We start from the raw sequence: 18,177 nt of genomic DNA, 5'->3' as shown, positions 1-18,177 counted from the left end.
TATATATTCAAAGTATATTGGATGCTTTTGAAATTAAAAAACATGGAATAATAAAAAAAAGAATAAAAAAAAAGAATAAAAAAGAATAAAAAAAAAGAATAAAAAAAAGAATTAAAAAAAAAAGAATAAAAAAAAAACATGGAATAGGTAAATCAGGGTATTTATTTTTTATAAGAGTAGTCTTATCTCACCTACATCCCTACAAAGTTTGGGGTTGTAAACTGCAGAAAAAGATCCAAAAAATTATGGCAAAGTCAAGGCAGAACTTAGTAATTAGTGCATTGCGTGTATTTTTTAAATTATTTGTTTTACTGTTGACTGTTAAGAGACACCTTACAGTTTTTATGTACCATGATATTCATGTTGTTATATCCTGAAGTAAACTTAGAACGTATGGAGTATCTATTACCTAAAAACGTGTTGCTCTGCATATCAAAACTCAAGTACTAAGATAGTCTCAGTCTATTTGAAGAATAAATAAAGGAGAAGAATAAACAAACTTATGTGACCAAGTCCTTTTTTTTTTTTTTCTGCCATTTAACATTCTATCCAAAGCCTTGCTTCAGTGGAGGCTAGAATTGTTTAGTATGAATTTTACTCAGGATCTAGTGACTCATTCTGAGATTTTGCTAGAAGACAGAATTCTATAGTGATGACATATACATAGGTCACTTTTCCCCCCATATGGGTTCCTTATAGTTTCACTAGAACTTTATTTTGTGAAGTATGTTAAATGGTAAAACACTTGCTATGTTAGTTTGGTAGGACTACCATAACAAAATACGAGAGACTGGGTGACTTAACAGAAATTTATTTTCTCACAGTTCTTGTGGCTAGAAATCCCAAGATAAGGTTGTCAGCAGAGTTGGTTCCTTCTGAGGGCTGTGAGGAAAGGATGTGTTCAGGCCTCTCTCTTTGATGTAAATGCCTGTCTTCTCCTTGCATCTTCAGATCATCTCCCTTCTGTATTGTGTCCAGATCTCCTCTTCTTATAAGGACACTAGTCTTACTGGACTGTTTACTACCCTGGACCTCATTTTTAACTTAATTACCTCTGTAAAAACCATGTCTTCCAAGTATGGTCACATTTGGAGGCACTGGGAATTAAGCTTTAAACATATGAATTTTTTTACAAGAGATACAATTCAGCCATAACATATGCTATTACAAAAATGTATCTTCAAAATAGAGGATATATCTGTCTGAGAAATGAAATAATTTATTAAAATGTATGTGAGGGACACCTGGGTGGCTTAGCGGTTAAGCATCTGCCTTTGGCTCAGGGCATGATCCTGGAGTCCCAGGATCGAGTCCCACATCTGGCTCCCTGCATGGAGCCTGCTTCTTCTCCCTCTGCCTATGTCTCTGTCTATCTCTGTGTCTCTCATGAATAAATAAAATTTTTTAAAAAATAAACTGATTTGACAAAAAAATATTAATAAAATGTACTTGAATATTATTGTAATCAATGAGAACTTAGTTTCCCTATTATCAGAAGCATGTTTCTGAAAGCGAAGCAGCAGTGAAATCTCAGCACTAGTTCTGGGAAGAGCCAGCTCCCTGTTAAGTAGATCCTTTGAGAGACAGCTTTGATAATCATTTTTTGGTGTAGGAACTCTAAGACATGGAATCGCTCAATGCTACCCCAATACTAAATAAACACTTTACAAATGCTTAATTAGATGATATTTTGCACTTAATCTTTACCCAGATACCTTTGTCTATAGGATACCCAAGTCTTTCTTTTTTTAAGATTTTATTTTTAAGTAGTCTCTATACCCAACATGGAGCTCAAACCCACAGTTCCAAGTCCAAGAGTCATATGCTCCACTGACCAAGTCAGCCAGGCACCCCCAAGTCTTTCTTTAGTTAGGTATGCTAAGCAACTAAGGTTAGTTGTTAACTGGAGTATAGAAAAAGCTATTTTATGAGAATTTGGATAGAGGTTTCCTACTATGTTTGAATTGTAACTGACTGTGGTGTAACTTTTTGTATAAAACTGCCTCTTTTTCCCATTTAAATGAATAGCTTGATCAATATAGAAGAAGATGTTTTTAGGGGTGCCTGGCTGACTCAATCGGTAAACCATGTGAGTCCTTGATCTTGGGGTCATGAGTCTAAACCCCATGTTGGGGGTAGGGTTTACTTTAAAAAAATAGATGTTTTTAGAAAGTCTCTATTTGGGGATAAAGTAGAAGTAATTTCTCACTTTATATATTTCTCACATTTATAAGTATATATATGTGTGTGTATATATATATATATGGAGTATACTTTCAAATTCTGTTACATAGCCTTTGCCAATAGACTTTATAAGCAACTACTATTTGTCTTGGGAATTTTTCCACCTTAGCTCAGGACTCAGTGTTTTTAATACAGACTGTTATCGTAGTTGGTATTCTTGTTGTGATTGATGCTACCAATCATAAAAGTGAATTTTGCATGAAGACAAAAGAAGCTCACATTTAGAGTTACTCCAGTCAGCCTAAAAAAAATAGTTTTTTGGGGATCCCTGGGTGGCTCAGCGGTTTGGCACCTGCCTTCATCCCAGGGCATGATCTTGGAGTCCCGGGATCAAGTCCCACATTGCGCAACCTGCATGGAGCCTGCTTCTCCCTCTCCCTGTGTCTCTGCTCGTGCTTGTGCTTGCGCTCGCTCTTGCTCTCGCTTGCTCTCTCTCTGGGTCTCTCATGAATAAATAAGTAAAATCTTAAAAAAAAAAAGAAAGAAAAAATAGTTTGTTAATATGCATGCTCAAATAAAGTGTGGTACTTTTATTTATACTTGAATACTTTTCCATTTTGAAGTTCAACAGGCAGCTGTGGGTTTTTTTGTTTGTTTGTTTATTTTTAATTCCTGGCTCTGAATCCTAAATTCTCATTCCTTCAGATGTAGCCAGCAGTCTGGTTATGTTGTGTCTGAAAAGTACAGACTGGGCAGCCCCAGTGGCTCAGCGGTTTAGCGCCGCCTGCAGCCCAGGGTGTGATTCTGGAGACCCCAGATCGAGGCCCACATCTGGCTCCTTGCATGGAGCCTGCTTCTCCCTCTGCCTGTGTCTCTGCCTCTCTCTCTGTGTGTCTCTCATGAATAAATAAATAAAATCTTAAAAAAAAAAAAAAAAAGTACAGACTACCTTCTGCCTAAACTTCTCTTACCAATTCCTGGTATCTAATATGAGTTATTTTTTTAAATATGCATTATGTTGATTGCATTCCTGATAAGTAGTAAAGGCAATAGCTAACTATTATTCATATTTAAGATGGTTTCCAAAAGTTTGAATTTTCATCAATTTGGCCTTCTGGTTCCTTTCAGGGTGATAACAATTAAGAGATTTTATTCAGTACCACCTGTGTGAAGGAAATTGAAAGCCACTGAAACTCCACCAACGTGCTAATTTTTATTTAAATGCTAGTTAGAAGCCTTCAAGGATTTACATATTTCCAGGCATACACATGACTCCTGCATTTCTGTAAAATCACTGGAATGAAAATACTGCTTGCCCTTAAACCTTACCCATGGCTTACCTGAAGGTTGGTCTTCCTCTTTACTCCTAGTACCAAAATAATTTTTGAATGCTTTTATTTCCCTAAGAGATAAGAGCATGGTTTCATATATTATCACATGCTTTGGACAGACTAAATTTAAGAAACACAGTTATTTTTCTCTTCATGCCTCTTACAAGGTTGTGAACAAACCTGGATGATGAAAGAGAATAAAAAGGGTAATGGTGTTGGGGGGGGCGGGTAAAAAAGATGTGTGAAGGATATTCTAATAGAACGGTACAGCCAGGGGACATCTTGGTGACTCAGTGGTTGAGGATCTGCCTTGGGCTCAGGGTGTGGTCCCCTGGTTCCTGGGATGAGTCCTACATTAGGCTCCCCACAGGGAGCCAGGTTCTCCTTGAGCCTATGTCTTGCTTCTCTTTCTGTGTCTCTCATGAATAAATAAATCTAAAAAAAAAAAAGAAAAAGAAAAAAGATACAGTCAGGAATTACAAAGATGAGTAAAGCGGTCCTTGCTCAGACAAGTACATTAATTACTGTAATCCAAGATACAGTAAGATGAGTGCCATAAGAGTATATCATTTCTAGATTTGGTATGTTAAAGACTGTGCCTTCTCAGGAATTTCCTAGCTGTTTTTTCTGAAGCTATTCTGTTGTTACCAGAAAAACTCTTAGTAAGAGAGTCCTTTGTAATATAATGATTATATATATATATACATATTATATATATTCTAATGATAAACAGAATTTTTGGCTTAGTAAAGTCAAATAACAGGCTCTTATTGACTGCTTTTCTGGGCAGAGAACACTGTTTTCTACTGTGACAAGTTTTTGTTGTTGTTGTTTTTGTTTTGTTTTAAGATTTTGTTTATTCATGAGAGACACAGAGAAGGGGGCAAGAGACATAGGCAAAGGGAGAAGCAAGCTCCCTGCAGGGAGTCTGATCAGGTACTGAATCCCAGGATCACGACCAGAGCCAAAGGCAGATGCTCAACCACTGAGCCATCCAGGTGCCCCACCATGACAAGTTTTCAAGAAAATATATTGTTATTGTTAAGATTTATTTTTAAAAAAGGTTGATTTAATTTGAATGAGAGTCAGCACACAAGTGCAAAGGGGGAGGGGTGCAGAGGGATCCCAAGCAAACTTTTTGCCAAGCTTGGAGCCCAACACAAGGCACAGTCTTTTGACCCTGTGATTATGCCCTGAGCTGAAATCAAGAGTCTGGTGTTCAAATGACTGAGCCACCCAGGCACCCCTGAAGAAAGTATATTTTAAAAGGACCTGCTTTGAAAGAGTTTGTTACTAATCTTAGATGCTTCAAATATCTTATGAACTCAAAAAGCAACATAATAGTATGGACCAATAACATATGAGTAAAATATGCAAGCTCTAGCTGCTAATTTAGCATTGGGATTGATTAAAAGCATGAACAAAGTACAGTGGTCCCCTCGTATCTGCAGAGGATATGTTCCAAGACTTCCAGTGGATGACTAAAACCACAGACAGTACTGAACCCTATGTTATTTACATACTTATGATAAAGTTTAATTTATAAATTGGGAACAGTAAGAGATTAATAATTGAATAAGACAAAACGGCCTACTGTAATAAAAGTTATGTGAATATGGTCTCTCTCTCAAAATATTTTATTGTACCATACACACCCTTCTTCTGGTGATGTGTCTCATAAAATGTCCACATGATGGGATGAAGCGTAGTGAATGATGTATATAGTGTAAGGCTACTATTAACTTTCTGAGAGTACATCAGAAGGAGGATCATTTGCTTTCTGTGTTTGACCTCAAGTAATTGAAACTGCAGGAAAAGAAACTATGGATAAGGGGGGACTTTGTAATCGTACAGCCCTTTATGGAAGAAATTTTTAATTATATCTTAGTATAGGTAATAAGCATGAGTTTTACTCTAAAGTATTTTGGTGAGTATATCTCAAACTATGCCCTATAAAAAACCTAGTGTTCTGAAAACAAAGTGTCTTGTTCAATAAGGTGGGGGAATACTCTCTCCCCTAGGTGATTCACAATAAAGTCAGGTTAATAGGGGTGCCTGGGTGATTCAGTCAATTAAGAGTCTACCTTCGGCTCAAGTCATGATCCCAGGGTCCTGGGATCAAGCCCCATGTCAGATTTTCTGCTCTGCAGAGTCTGCTTTTCCTTCTCCCTCTGCCTCTGCTTTCTCTTGCTCACTCTCTCTTGTGTGAGTGCTCTCTAATAAATAAAAACAGTAAATAAATAAAAGTCAGGTTAATAGGTAAGGAATCTTAGGCCCAAAGATTTTTTTAAATCATTAGGGCAAGAGTTAGTTAGGGATTGCAATAATTGTCCTAAAACATGCATAGTAACTGTTACAACATAATTTTTTTTCTCTGTGGCTTTGAGTTTTAATAAAGTTTCTTTATGTGTTTATAAACTTTAGGAGTAATATGGATGTTTACCACTCTTAGTGTCAAAGGGGTAATTACTAATTTTTTAAGTATTTTTTTAAATGGGCAATTAAAAAAAGAGATTTATTTATTTTAGGGAGAGAGCGAATGTGAGTGCATGCTCTAGCAAGAACAAGGGCAGAATGAGAGAATCCTTAAGCCGACTCCCTACTGAGCTTGGAGACTGTCCCTGTCCTCAGACCCATAGATCATGACCTGAGCCCAAACCAAGAGTCGGACTCTTAACCAACTGAGCCACCCAGGCATCCCTCTAAGGGGTAATTCTTATTTGAATGTGACTTAAATCTACTTATTAAGCCATAATTGTGACAAATTCTAAGTAAGACCTGATCTTACAAATAGCCTCATTACTAAATCCAGCTAGTATTACAGATATCATATTGTCTAGATCTAGGACTGGTAGTCAGACTTCAACAATCACAACTTGATAAACATTTAAAATGATGAATTAAAGCCTTGATTCACATACATGATTCATAAGTGAAGTAAAAATACAGTGAAAGGGCAGCCCGGGTGGCCCAGCAGTTTAGCACCACCTTCGGCCCAGGGCCTGATCCTGGAGACCTGGGATCGAGTCCCACGTCGGGTTCCCTGCATGGAGCCTGCTTCTCCCTCTGCCTGTGTCTGCCTCTCTGTGTCTCTCATGAGTAAATAAAAATTAAAAAAAAATACAGTGAAATGTTGTAAAGATTGCTTTTCACTTTTTGTCTAGTCTCAGCGATCTAAAAAGGTAAACATACAACTTGTGGGCTCTTAAAAGAGGTTCTCATGCAAGAGAAGGCTACAGTGGGATTCCATTTTTCAAATACCAGCTTAGGAAAGATCAAAAGTTTTGATAACATCATTTTGGAAAGAGTGTGAGGAAACTGCCACACATTCATTGCTGATATAAGTATGTATAAATATAACCTTTAAGGAGAGCACTTCTAGTTCAATACTCAACTGAGACATCTTTTTCCCTAGGAATTTGTTCTGCAGTCTTCATGCATTTGTGGGAAATTATTTAAGTAAGGGCTTTTTCTTGTGTGTAATAGCAGAAGATGGAGGACAGCCTACATATCTATTAAGTAAATTATGATATATCCATCCAGAAGAATGGAGTGCAGCCAGCCATTAAAAAGAATGAAGTAGAGCACGTGGGTGGCTCAATCAGTTAAGTGTCTGTGTTCAGCTCACTTCGGGGATTTCAGGATCCTGGGATCAAGTCCTGCATCAGGCTCCCTGCTCAGAGGGGATTCTGCTTCTCCCTCTCCCTCCGCCCTTCCCCCTGCTCATGCTTACTCTCTCTCATGGTCTCTAATAAGTAATATATTTATTATTTATGGGAAATAATTAAAAAATATTTTTAAAATGCAGTACAAAGTATATAAAAATTTTTAAACCATTTATTTTACATATAGTCTGTATATTATGGGTATGTATGCAAACCTGAATACTGAATACTGAATACTGTATCTCTGGAAGGAAACTAAAGAATTTGTTATAAAACTTGTTGCATCTGGGCTAAAGAAATTGGGTGTCCTTATCTGGATTGAAAGGGTGACTGGTGTTTCCCTGTGTATATTTCAATTTTGTGTATCCTGTGTTTCTGAGAATGATTCTCAAACAGTTTCCTTTAGTGCCCTTTGTATATTTTATACCTTAGTGGCTATTAAGGAAATTTGCTGAGGTCTTTAAATTGGATATGCAACCTTTGTAGATGGTTCTTTCTTAATGTTTCCTTAGGTCTCAGTTTTCACCCTGAAAGCAATGGTGTGCTATTTAGTTGATCTGTCTTTAAGATTTAGAAAAGAAGGGCAGCCCTTGTGGCTCAGCGGTTTAGTGCCACCTTCAGCCCAGGATCGAGTCCCATGTCAGGCTCCCTGCATCGCACCTGCTTCTCCCTCTGCCTGTGTCTCTGCCTCTCTCTCTCTCTCTCTCTCTCTCTCTCTCTCTCTCTTTGTGTCTCTCATGAATAAATAAAATCTTACAAAAAAAAGATTTAGAAAAGAAAATAGCAAAGATTTTGTTCATGTAGGAGTGATGATTCTATATAAGTACCCTTTCTGTGATGGAACATTTTCCTTTTTTCAATTTCTCCAAACTATATTATCATTTCCTAAAGTAGTGTATTTGAAAGATGTACAAAATTGTTTTATGTCTAGGCAAAGAAGGATAGTCTCCCATTCCCTGTGGTACACATATTTCATCAGTAATTTTGTTGTGCTTTTGATCACAGCGCGGACTTACTATTTTAGGGGGTAGTTTATGGTTCTGAAACCAAACATATGAAATAGAGTCTCTAACCTTGGCCTCATTAGTACTGTAATTAACATAGCTTCCTAACCATATTGAATTAGCATATTACCTTAGATATTTGGTTGGTGTTATATTTACTGAAGTCTGATAATGGCTTAGTGGAGTAGACATTTAAGAAATACACTCGTTTAATGTCTACTTCTCTGTTTCTTTAGAAAATGCAGATTATTGGCAATTCTAATGGTACATGTGCATTAACTCAGACATTCCACTTCTAAGAGTTTATTGCATAGTCTATATATATTTGTTAGAAATAAATAAAGGATCACCATCATTATAAGTGACATAATTCAAAGACTTAATCATCCACAGACAACTGAAAACTCAATAAGACTAGGTTTCTTGAGAGGCCTTGTGTTTATTATTTGTGGAGATGATTTTTCTGATGGTCTTGAAATTTGAACACAAGGATAAGGGCATTCATGCAGAGCCTCTTGGAATTCATAGGAATTGACATTATCTGGTTATCTACAGGTCATTTTATTATTAAATTTTTGCTGAAGAAAAATTTTGCTGAAGACAAACTAATGATATTTTATTTAAAAATTATGGACATCAGTAACAGTGGATATATATTTGTAGAGTATTTGAAACAGAAATGAGCTCTGTTCTGTTGTGAAATATCTGTTTTATTTTTTAAAGATTTTATTTATTTATTCATGAGAGACACAGAGAGAAAAGCAGAGGAAGAGGCAGGCTCCTTGTGGGAAGCCCACTGTGGGACTCGATCCCAGGATCATGACCTGAACCAAAGGCAGATGCTCAACCATGGAGTGTCACCCAGGCGTCCCATGAAGTATCTGTTTTAAAGTGGACTTGCCAATTTGTTATTATTGGAAAATCCAGTTTTCCAATTATAATAGGAAATCCATTTTTAGTGTTTAAGCATAAAATAATTCAAATATCTTTTTAAGATTTTATTTTATTTATTTATGAGAGACACACAGAGAGAGGCAGAGAGGGCCGCCCTGGTGGCTCAGTGGTTTAGCGCCACCTTCAGCCCAGGGCCTAATCCTGGACACCCAGAATCGAGTCCCACGTGTCGAGCTCCCTGCATGGAGCCTGATTCTCCCTCTGCCTGTGTCTCTGTCTCTCTCTTTCTCTCTCTGTGTCTCTCATGAATAAATAAAATCTTTAAAATAAATAAATAAATAAAAATCTTTAAAAAAGAGAGAGAGTTCTATGTAATATGTAAATCATTGATTAATAAGTGGTGCAGAGAGAATACTTCAAATATATAAATATTTGGAAATAATATGTTTGGGGATAAAATGTGTTTACCAAAAGATATTTTGAAAGCCCTAACCCTTTGTTCTTGTGAATGTGCTCTAGTTGAAAACTGGGACTTTGTAGATGTAATCAAGTTAGGATGAAGTTATTAGGGTGGGCTAAATTTAAGACAGCTAACATTCTCTTAAGAAGAGAGCAGTGGACTCAGATACACAGAGATGATAGAGATTGGAATGATGCAGCTATAAGGGCAACCAACACAAAAATTGCCAGCAAACCACCAGAACATAGGAAGAGATAAGGAAGAAACTCATTACAGTTTTCAGAGGGAACAATGATCCTACAGACACCTTGATTTCACACTTCTTAACTTCTAGAACTATGAGCCAATAAATTTCTATTGTTTTAAGCCACTCATAGTACTTCATTACAGCAGTCCTAGGCAATGTATAAAACACAACTTTAAAACATTTTGTTGGGATCCCTGGGTGGCGCAGCGGTTTGGCGCCTGCCTTTGGCTCAGGGCGCGATCCTGGAGACCCGGGATCGAGTCCCACATCGGGCTCCCGGTGCATGGAGCCTGCTTCTCCCTCTACCTGTGTCTCTGCCTCTCTCTCTCTCTCTCTCTCTCTGTGACTATCATAAATAAATTAAAAAAAATTTTTTTTTTTAAATTTTGTTGTTTGGGGATCCCTGGGTGGCTCAGGGGTTTAATACCTGCCTTTGGCCCAGGGTGTGATCCTGGAGTCCTGAAATCAAGTCCCACATCGGGCTCCCTGCATGGAGCCTGCTTCTCCCTCTGCCTGTGTCTCTGCCTCTCTCTCTCTCTCTCTCTCTGTGTTTCTCATGAATAAATAAATAAAATCTTTAAAAAAATAAAATACTTTGTTTTTATAATTTATATCATATATTCTAATTTAATCTCATTTTTAATCTTTCCTTTTTTTTTTTAAGAATCTTTCCTTTTTTTCCTCACCTTTTCCTATTTCCTTTGCCTTTTTCTTTCTATACAATTGACCCTTGAACAATGTGAGAGTTGAGGCACTGACACCCTCCAGTGCACACAGTCAAAAATCTGCGTATAACTTTGGACTCCCCCAGAACTTAACTACTAATAGCCTACTATTCACTGGAAGCCTTAATAATATAAACAATTGATTAACACATATTTTGTGTGTTATATGTATTATAACCATATTTTATGATAAAATAAACTAGAGAAAATAAAGTGTTATTTTCAAAATTACAAGGGAGAGAAAATACATTTACAGTACTGTACTGTATATATTGAAAAAAAGTCCACGTATAAGTGGACCCATGCAGTTCAAACCCGTGTTGTTCAGGGGTCAACTATAATCTCATTTTCTTCTCTAGCTGAAGCTGTAGTTGAAGTCCTTTCATCCAGGTTTATCTATCAGGGCCATAAACCGAACTTTTTTTTTTCTTCAGACTGTGAAGTCTGTAATACCTGGGCATGATGAAACACTGAATCAGTCATGAAAGATATAGCAGAGCTTGCCTTCATGGTCTTCAATGGTCTTTATGAGAAACTTAGGCTCTATAGTTTTAGAGCAGTATAATGGACTTTAAAAAGTCATCTTGTCCAACCTTTTCATTTTGTGAATAGGAGAAAAATTTAACTGTCTCATTTCTTCCTTTATAATGGTCTCATTCTCTCTCTCTCTTTTTTTTTTTTTTTTAAGATTTTATTTATTCATGAGAGACACAGAGAGAGAGAGAGAGAGAGAGGCAGACACACTGGCAGAGGGAGAAGCAGGCTCCATGCAGGATCCCGATCCCGTGTGTCCAGGATCACACCCTGGGCTGAAGGCAGCACTAAACCGCTGAGCCCACCCGGGCTGCCCTATAATGCTCTCATGGTCTAAAATGACCTGGTTAAGTTCTTCATGTTAATATAATTTTTCACTGGACTTTTGAAAATCAAAATGTTAATGAAGAAACAAATGTCTGTGAAAATAACACACTTACAAGTTAACATTATTGGGATCCCTGGGTGGCTTGGCTGTTTAGCGCCCTTCAGCCCAGGGCATGATCCTGGAGTCCCGGGATCGCGTCCCACGCCAGGCTCCCTGAATGGAGCCCACTTCTCCCTCTGACTGTGTCTCTGCCTCTCTCTGTGTGTGTCTCTCATGAATAAATAAATGAATAAATAAATAAATAAAATATTTTTTAAAAAGTTAACATTATTTATTGTGTATAAAGTATACTTTGCACATGTATGCGATTTCTTCAAAATTACTATTATGCCTTTAACTTTTCTGTGAAGATAACTTGTGCTGTAATTATAGCTGAAATAGTAGCTCTAACCAACCAAACTTTTATTCCCACTAAATTCAAGAATGACTTATACCCAGTGATAGTTGAATTTTTATATCAGAAGTATATTATTTCATAGGTGAGAAAGTTAGATAAGCTTCATTTAGACGAGTTATAGTGTTATTGGCCTTAATTTTGATGTTAGTGATTCAACAGTGTGTTAAATAAGATGTCTTGAAACAGAAACACACATAAAAGAAAGTTACGTGAGCAGCCCAGGTGGCTCAGCAGTTTAGTGCCGCCCTCAGCCCAGGGCATGATTCTGGAGACCCAGGATCGAGTCCCATGTCGGGCTCCCTGCATGGAGCTTGCTTCTCCCTCTGCCTCTCTCTCTCTCTGTGTCTCTCATGAATGAATGAATGAATGAATAAATAAATAAATAAATAAAGTTATGTATTGATAGGTTGATGAAAATGTGACCCAGAGGCTTGCAGGAATCTACTTTTATATTTCCTCTAGGAGCAATGTGGCTCAGTGTTTGGTAATTCAACATTTGTGGTAGCTTTATAGACTATAACTACTGCAAATAACAAACAACAAGCAACTATACTTACTAATTGTATTTACTATAATCTTACAAAATTTGTCCTCTGACACTTTGGAACTAATTTTTTCTTAATCAATAGGCTAACCTGGTGAACCTCTGTATTCAGAGCAAGAAAAGAATCTATGAGGAGGCACCTGGATGTCACCGTCAGTTTAAGCATCTGACTCTTGGTTTAGGCTCAGGTCATGATTTCAAGGTTCATGTCCTCTGCGCTGAGCACAGTCTGCTAAAGTTTCTTTCTCCCTCTCCCTCTACCCCTCCTCGCCTCGAGTTCTCTCTCTAATAAATAAATAAATCTTTAAAAAACGAATCCATGAAAAGTAAGAAGCTTGAAATACTTAATATCTTATTCGGCTTTTCATTTATAATACTTACGGCTGCCCTCAGAATTCCTCGAAATGCTAACTAATATACCAAGATTTTTTACTATTTCAGGGAGAATTCCTTACCTACTAATTCCCCTTTTTAACTTGGTGGCCTCAAGATGGTTGTGACATTGCCTTACATAGCAGCCTCATATAAAATTGCATGCTGACCATAACAGTTCAGTTCTACAGTTTTGATGATACTGTTTTAAAATTGATTTCCTAAGGGCTTGGAAGATGTTTTCACTTGAGGACCATCAATTCTACAACCTCTTTACAAATAGTCTTTGTGCATAACCTTGGTTTAAACACTATAGAAAATACAAAGGTGAATAAAAAGAGATCTTTGTCCTCCTAGATCTCAAAGTTTTGTATAGATATGTACAGTCATAAATAAATAAATAAATAAATAAATAAATAAATAAATAAAGCTATTTTATTGTGTCATAGTAAAAGTCTAAAACACCAGTGGGCACGTGAGACAGGTAAAGATTAATGTTGACTGGTGATATCCAAATAGTTACAGAAAAAGTCGTGTTTGAACTAGGTCTTCAAAGAAAAGGACTGATCAATTCTTAACAGATGGATATGGGAAAATATCTTGAGCTAATCAGGAAATAAATAGGAAAGAATGAAGGATGTTTAAGGATGTAAGAAATGCATTATTAGGGAAATGAGGTAGTGGAAAATGATGCAGAATGGGGAGTTCATTGGTAAGGTAAAGAAGATTTGGACACCTTTCTGTATGTAAATACCAAAGTATTTGAACAAGGGAATGATTAGTCAAATTTGCTTTAGGGTTAGCTTGCAAGAGTAATATCAAATGCCAGAAAGGCAGTCAGGAAATTAGAAGAACTGAATTAGTACAATGAGAAAGGTCAGAAAAAAGGTACCTAGATGGCGGTTTACTGCATGTAGATAATACTGAAAACCATTAGATGCTCAGCTGGACTTCAAAGTGATAGACTTAATCTTGAGCCATATCCACATTTAAGGGTTGAAAAGAAGTGAGTCAGCTGGGAAGATGTCAGAGATGTCAGAGTCAGGAAAGAGCATTTGAACATGATATTTTCAGCGTCAGAGGAGGAATGAGTTTCTAAGAAAGTTCATGAAAAATGCTCGAGTTGAGTTGAATATTGAAAGAGATTGGGATTTGCCGTTACTTTGAGAGAGTAGTTTGAAGAGAATGCAGAAATAGAAAGGTAGATTATATCGGTTTATAAAACTGGCATAACTTGAAGATTTTATCTTGGGGCCTTATTTTAATGTCAAAGAGTGTGTTATATAAAGTGTTTACCATAAAGGAGGTTAAATAAACTTTAAATGTTGCCAGCTTATGTTGTAGCACTGAGAGAGTGGTAGTAGTAACCATTAGTAGTAACTAAAAGAAACAGGAGAGGTCTTCGCTTCAGAATATGGTTAGGAACATAGTGATTGTTTTTTATCCAGCCCCACTTGAGTCTGATTAAGAATGGGAGGTGGTGGGATCCCTGGGTGGCGCAGCGGTTTAGCGCCTGCCTTTGGCCCAGGGCGCGATCCTGGAGACCCGGGATTGAATCCCACGTCGGGCTCCCAGTGCATGGAGCCTGCTTCCCCCTCTGCCTATGTCTCTGCCTCTCTCTCTCTCTCTCTCTCTCTCTCTCTCTCTCTCTCTCTCTGTGTGACTATCATAAATAAATAAAAATTAAAAAAAAAAAGAATGGGAGGTGGTCTTATATCATCATGTTAATAATGAGGTACTATAAAATAGATTTGGCATTAAAATGTTTATAGACTGGGATCCCTGGGTGGCGCAGTGGTTTGGCGCCTGCCTTTGGCCCAGGGCGCGATCCTGGAGACCCGGGATTGAATCCCACGTCGGGCTCCCGGTGCATGGAGCCTGCTTCTCTCTCTGCCTGTGTCTCTGCCTCTCTCTCTCTCTCTCTGTATGACTATCAAAAATAAATAATTAAAAATAAATAAATAAAATGTTTATAGACTATTAGTATGATATAATGATGGTTGTCCTGTCTTAATTATTCCCACAGACTTAAGTAGCTCCTAGGGTTATTCAATCTGTGGAGTGACTACTAGAATGACTTTTTTTAAGTTTTAATTTTAAGTGATCTGTACACCCAACATGGTGTTCAAACTCATAACCCCCTCATCAGGAGTCCACATGCTCCACTGACTGAGCCAGCCAGGCACCCTCACCACGAGGATGACGTTAAAACAGTTCTTTAAAACAAGTTACTAGCAGTGCAGTTCATGCAGGGAGCCTGTTGTGGGACTCCTGGGATGGGATCACGAGCTGAAGGGAGACACTCAAGGCTGAGCCACTCAGTCATCCCTGCTCAATCAGTTTTAAACGTTTTCTGAAATTTCATAAATTTTCAGAGTTTCCTTGAAGTCTAATTCATACCTGCAGACCATCCTTCAAGGATATTTTGTTAGTGTTGGCATAAACTTGTTTTACTACTCCCTAGAACATTTATGTAATTTATGTAATTTCAGAGTATGATCTTGTTTGTCGTCTCTTTATTTGAAAAAGGCTAAGTTACACATGTTTGATTCTGTGCATCTACTATTAATTTTTCCTTTTATTTTTTCTGTGATTTTCATAATCATGTTTTTTATAATTTTTATAAGTTTTATATGTAACAGAGACAGTTATAGAATTTTTGCTCTGTAATCAAGTTTTTGAATAATGAATGACATTTCGAAAATGCCATGATTTTTATTTTTTTATTTTTTTTTTATTCATTTATGATAGTCACAGAGAGAGAGAGAGAGAGAGGCAGAGACACAGGCAGAGGGAGAAGCAGGCTCCATGCACCGGGAGCCCGATGTGGGACTCCATCCTGGGTCTCCAGGATCGCGCCCTGGGCCAAAGGCAGGCGCCAAACCGCTGTGCCACCCAGGGATCCCAATGCCATGATTTTTAAATATTTGTGACATCTATGATTTTATTTTATTTTTTTAAAAGATTTAGTTTATTTGAGAGAGAGTGTACACAAGGAGGGATGAAGGGCAGAGGGGGAGGAAGAAGCAGGCTCCCTGACAGGGGTCTATATTCCAGGATCCTGGGATAACTAGAGCTGAAGGCAGATGCTTAACTGACTGAGCCACTCAGTACCTACGTCTGTGATTTTATTTATATTTAGGTAATATTATAATAGATACTGCTGTGTTGAAAGCTATGTTTAAAACAAGTTTTTTTAGATTTTATTTTTAATTAATCTATATACCCAGCATGAGGCTTGAGCTCACAATCTTGAAATCGAGTTGCATGCTTTTCTGACTGAGCCCAGTAAAAAATTTTTTTCTTGAAGATTCAACCCATAGCCTACAACCTTTAATATAAACTGCAATAATATTTACTTTTAGAATTAAGGAATTTGTACAATCTTTAGAACCTTATTATAACAGGATCTAACTTATAAATAACATAAATTTAAACTATAAATAAATATGTAAATGCCATCCATCAAGTAGCTTTAGTCACTATTCATGAAAAGCAGGTCACTGCTCATCGTCTTAATTTATAAGCCAGAGCACTGCTGCTAATTGCTAAAAAACGAAAAATATTCCTAAAAGTTCTTCCTGTCCATCAGTTGTTTTTTTGCTTTCAGGTAACATTTCTTTTTTTTTTTTTTCAGTTAACATTTCTAGCCATGAATTTACATCCATGGGTTTTGTTTCTTTACTTCAAATCATAAATAATTTTTATCATGTGCATAGAAAATGAATAATTAGATAATAAATTACTTATTCTCTAGGAGAGAAAATGTTTAGTTTTCTCTTACGACATTCTTCTATGAATAAACCAAATGAAAGCCTTTTTACAGGACTATGCACCAAGAAGTACAGTGATTTAAACTTCATTAATGCTGAATTTTTGATGGGTGAGCTGGTTTACAAGTGTTGTATAGGAAATTACTCTGATATAATGTACTTTTTATGTGCACTAACTGACAAAGTCCCAGAAGTTCTACAACAGAGGGATGCACAGATCATATTAAAATACTGGAATTAAGAGTTGTTAAATAGGGACCCCTGGTTGAGCGTCTGCCTTTGGCTCAGGGTGTGATTCTGGAATCCAGGGATCAAGTCCCACATTGGGCTCCCTGCATGGAGCCTACTTCTCCCTTTGCCTGTGTCTCTGCCCCTCTCTCTCTGTGTGTGTCATGAATAAATAAATACAATCTTAAAAAAAAAAGACTGTCATCAAAAATATACAAACTCAACAATAAGAAAACAAACAACTGATTAAAAATTGGTCGTGAACAGACATCTCACCAAAGATGATTTATAGATGGCAAATATCCATGTGAAAAGATGTTCAACATCAAATATCATTAGAGAATTACAATTTTAAATAAGGAAATAACCACTACACACATACTAGAATGGAGGAAAAGAATCCCAAAACACTAATAACACCAAATGCTGACAAGGATATAGAGCAAAAAGAACTCTGAATCATTGCTGATGGGAATGTACAGTGGGTACAGACACTTTGGAAGACTGTTTGGCAGTTTCTTACAAAACTTGAACTTAACCCTCACCATTTAATGTAGTAGTTGTGCTCCTTGGCAATTACTTACATGACTTGAAAACTTGTGTTCATACAAAAACCTATGCCTGGACGTTTACAGCAGCTTTATTTATTGTTCCCAAAATTTAAAAGCAATCAAGGTGTCCTTCATAAAACGGGCTACATCTAGACAATGGAATATTATTCAGCACTAAAAAGAAATGAAGTATGAAGCCATGAAGAGGTGTAGAGGAGCCTTCAATGCATGTTACTAGATGAAAGAAGCCAATCTGAAAAGGCCGTACATTGTATGATTCCAACTATATGACACTCTGGAATAGGCAAAAGTATGGAGACAGTAAAAAGATCAGTGGTGAGTGGGGAGGGAAAGATGAACAGGTAGAGCACAAAGAATTTTTAGGGCAGTGAATCTATTCTGCATGAAACTCTAATGAATGGTTATGGGTCATACATTTGTTGAAGCTCATACATTTGTAGAATATACAACACCAAGAGTGAAACCCAATGTAAGCTTTGGACTTTGGATGATAAGGATGTGTCAGTGTAGGTTCACTAGTTAGAATAAATTACCACTCTGCTTCAGGATATTAGTAATGGGGAGGTTGTGCATGTGTAGAAGTAGGGACTATATGAGAACTCAAGGGGTTTTTTTGCTCAATTTTGCTATGAGCCTAAAACTGCTCTAAGAAATAAAATCCATTAGAAATTTTTTAAAGAGGGTACCATGGGTGTCTCAGTCAGTCAAAGTGTCTGCCTTCAGTTCAGGTCATGATCTCAGGGTCCTGGGATCTAGCCCCATGTCAGGCTTTCTGCTCTGTTGGGAGTCTACTTCTCCCTCTGCCCTCCCCCCACTCTTGCTTTCTCTTGCTTTCTCTCTCAAATAAATAAAATCTTTA

General features: G+C 37.2%; 1 protein-coding gene across 3 annotated transcripts in view; it reads left to right on the top strand.

The window, feature by feature from the left end:
- The window catches only part of JMJD1C (jumonji domain containing 1C), a 324,083-nt gene that overhangs the window by 199,561 nt on the left and 106,345 nt on the right, over positions 1-18,177 (top strand). The gene's annotated exons all lie outside the window — the stretch shown is intronic.

The sequence above is a fragment of the Vulpes vulpes genome, chromosome 4, assembly GCF_048418805.1.
Source record: "Vulpes vulpes isolate BD-2025 chromosome 4, VulVul3, whole genome shotgun sequence".
Lineage (NCBI taxonomy): Eukaryota > Metazoa > Chordata > Mammalia > Carnivora > Canidae > Vulpes > Vulpes vulpes.
Note: the sequence above shows the minus strand (reverse complement) of the source record. Positions and strands in the feature narration are given on the sequence as shown.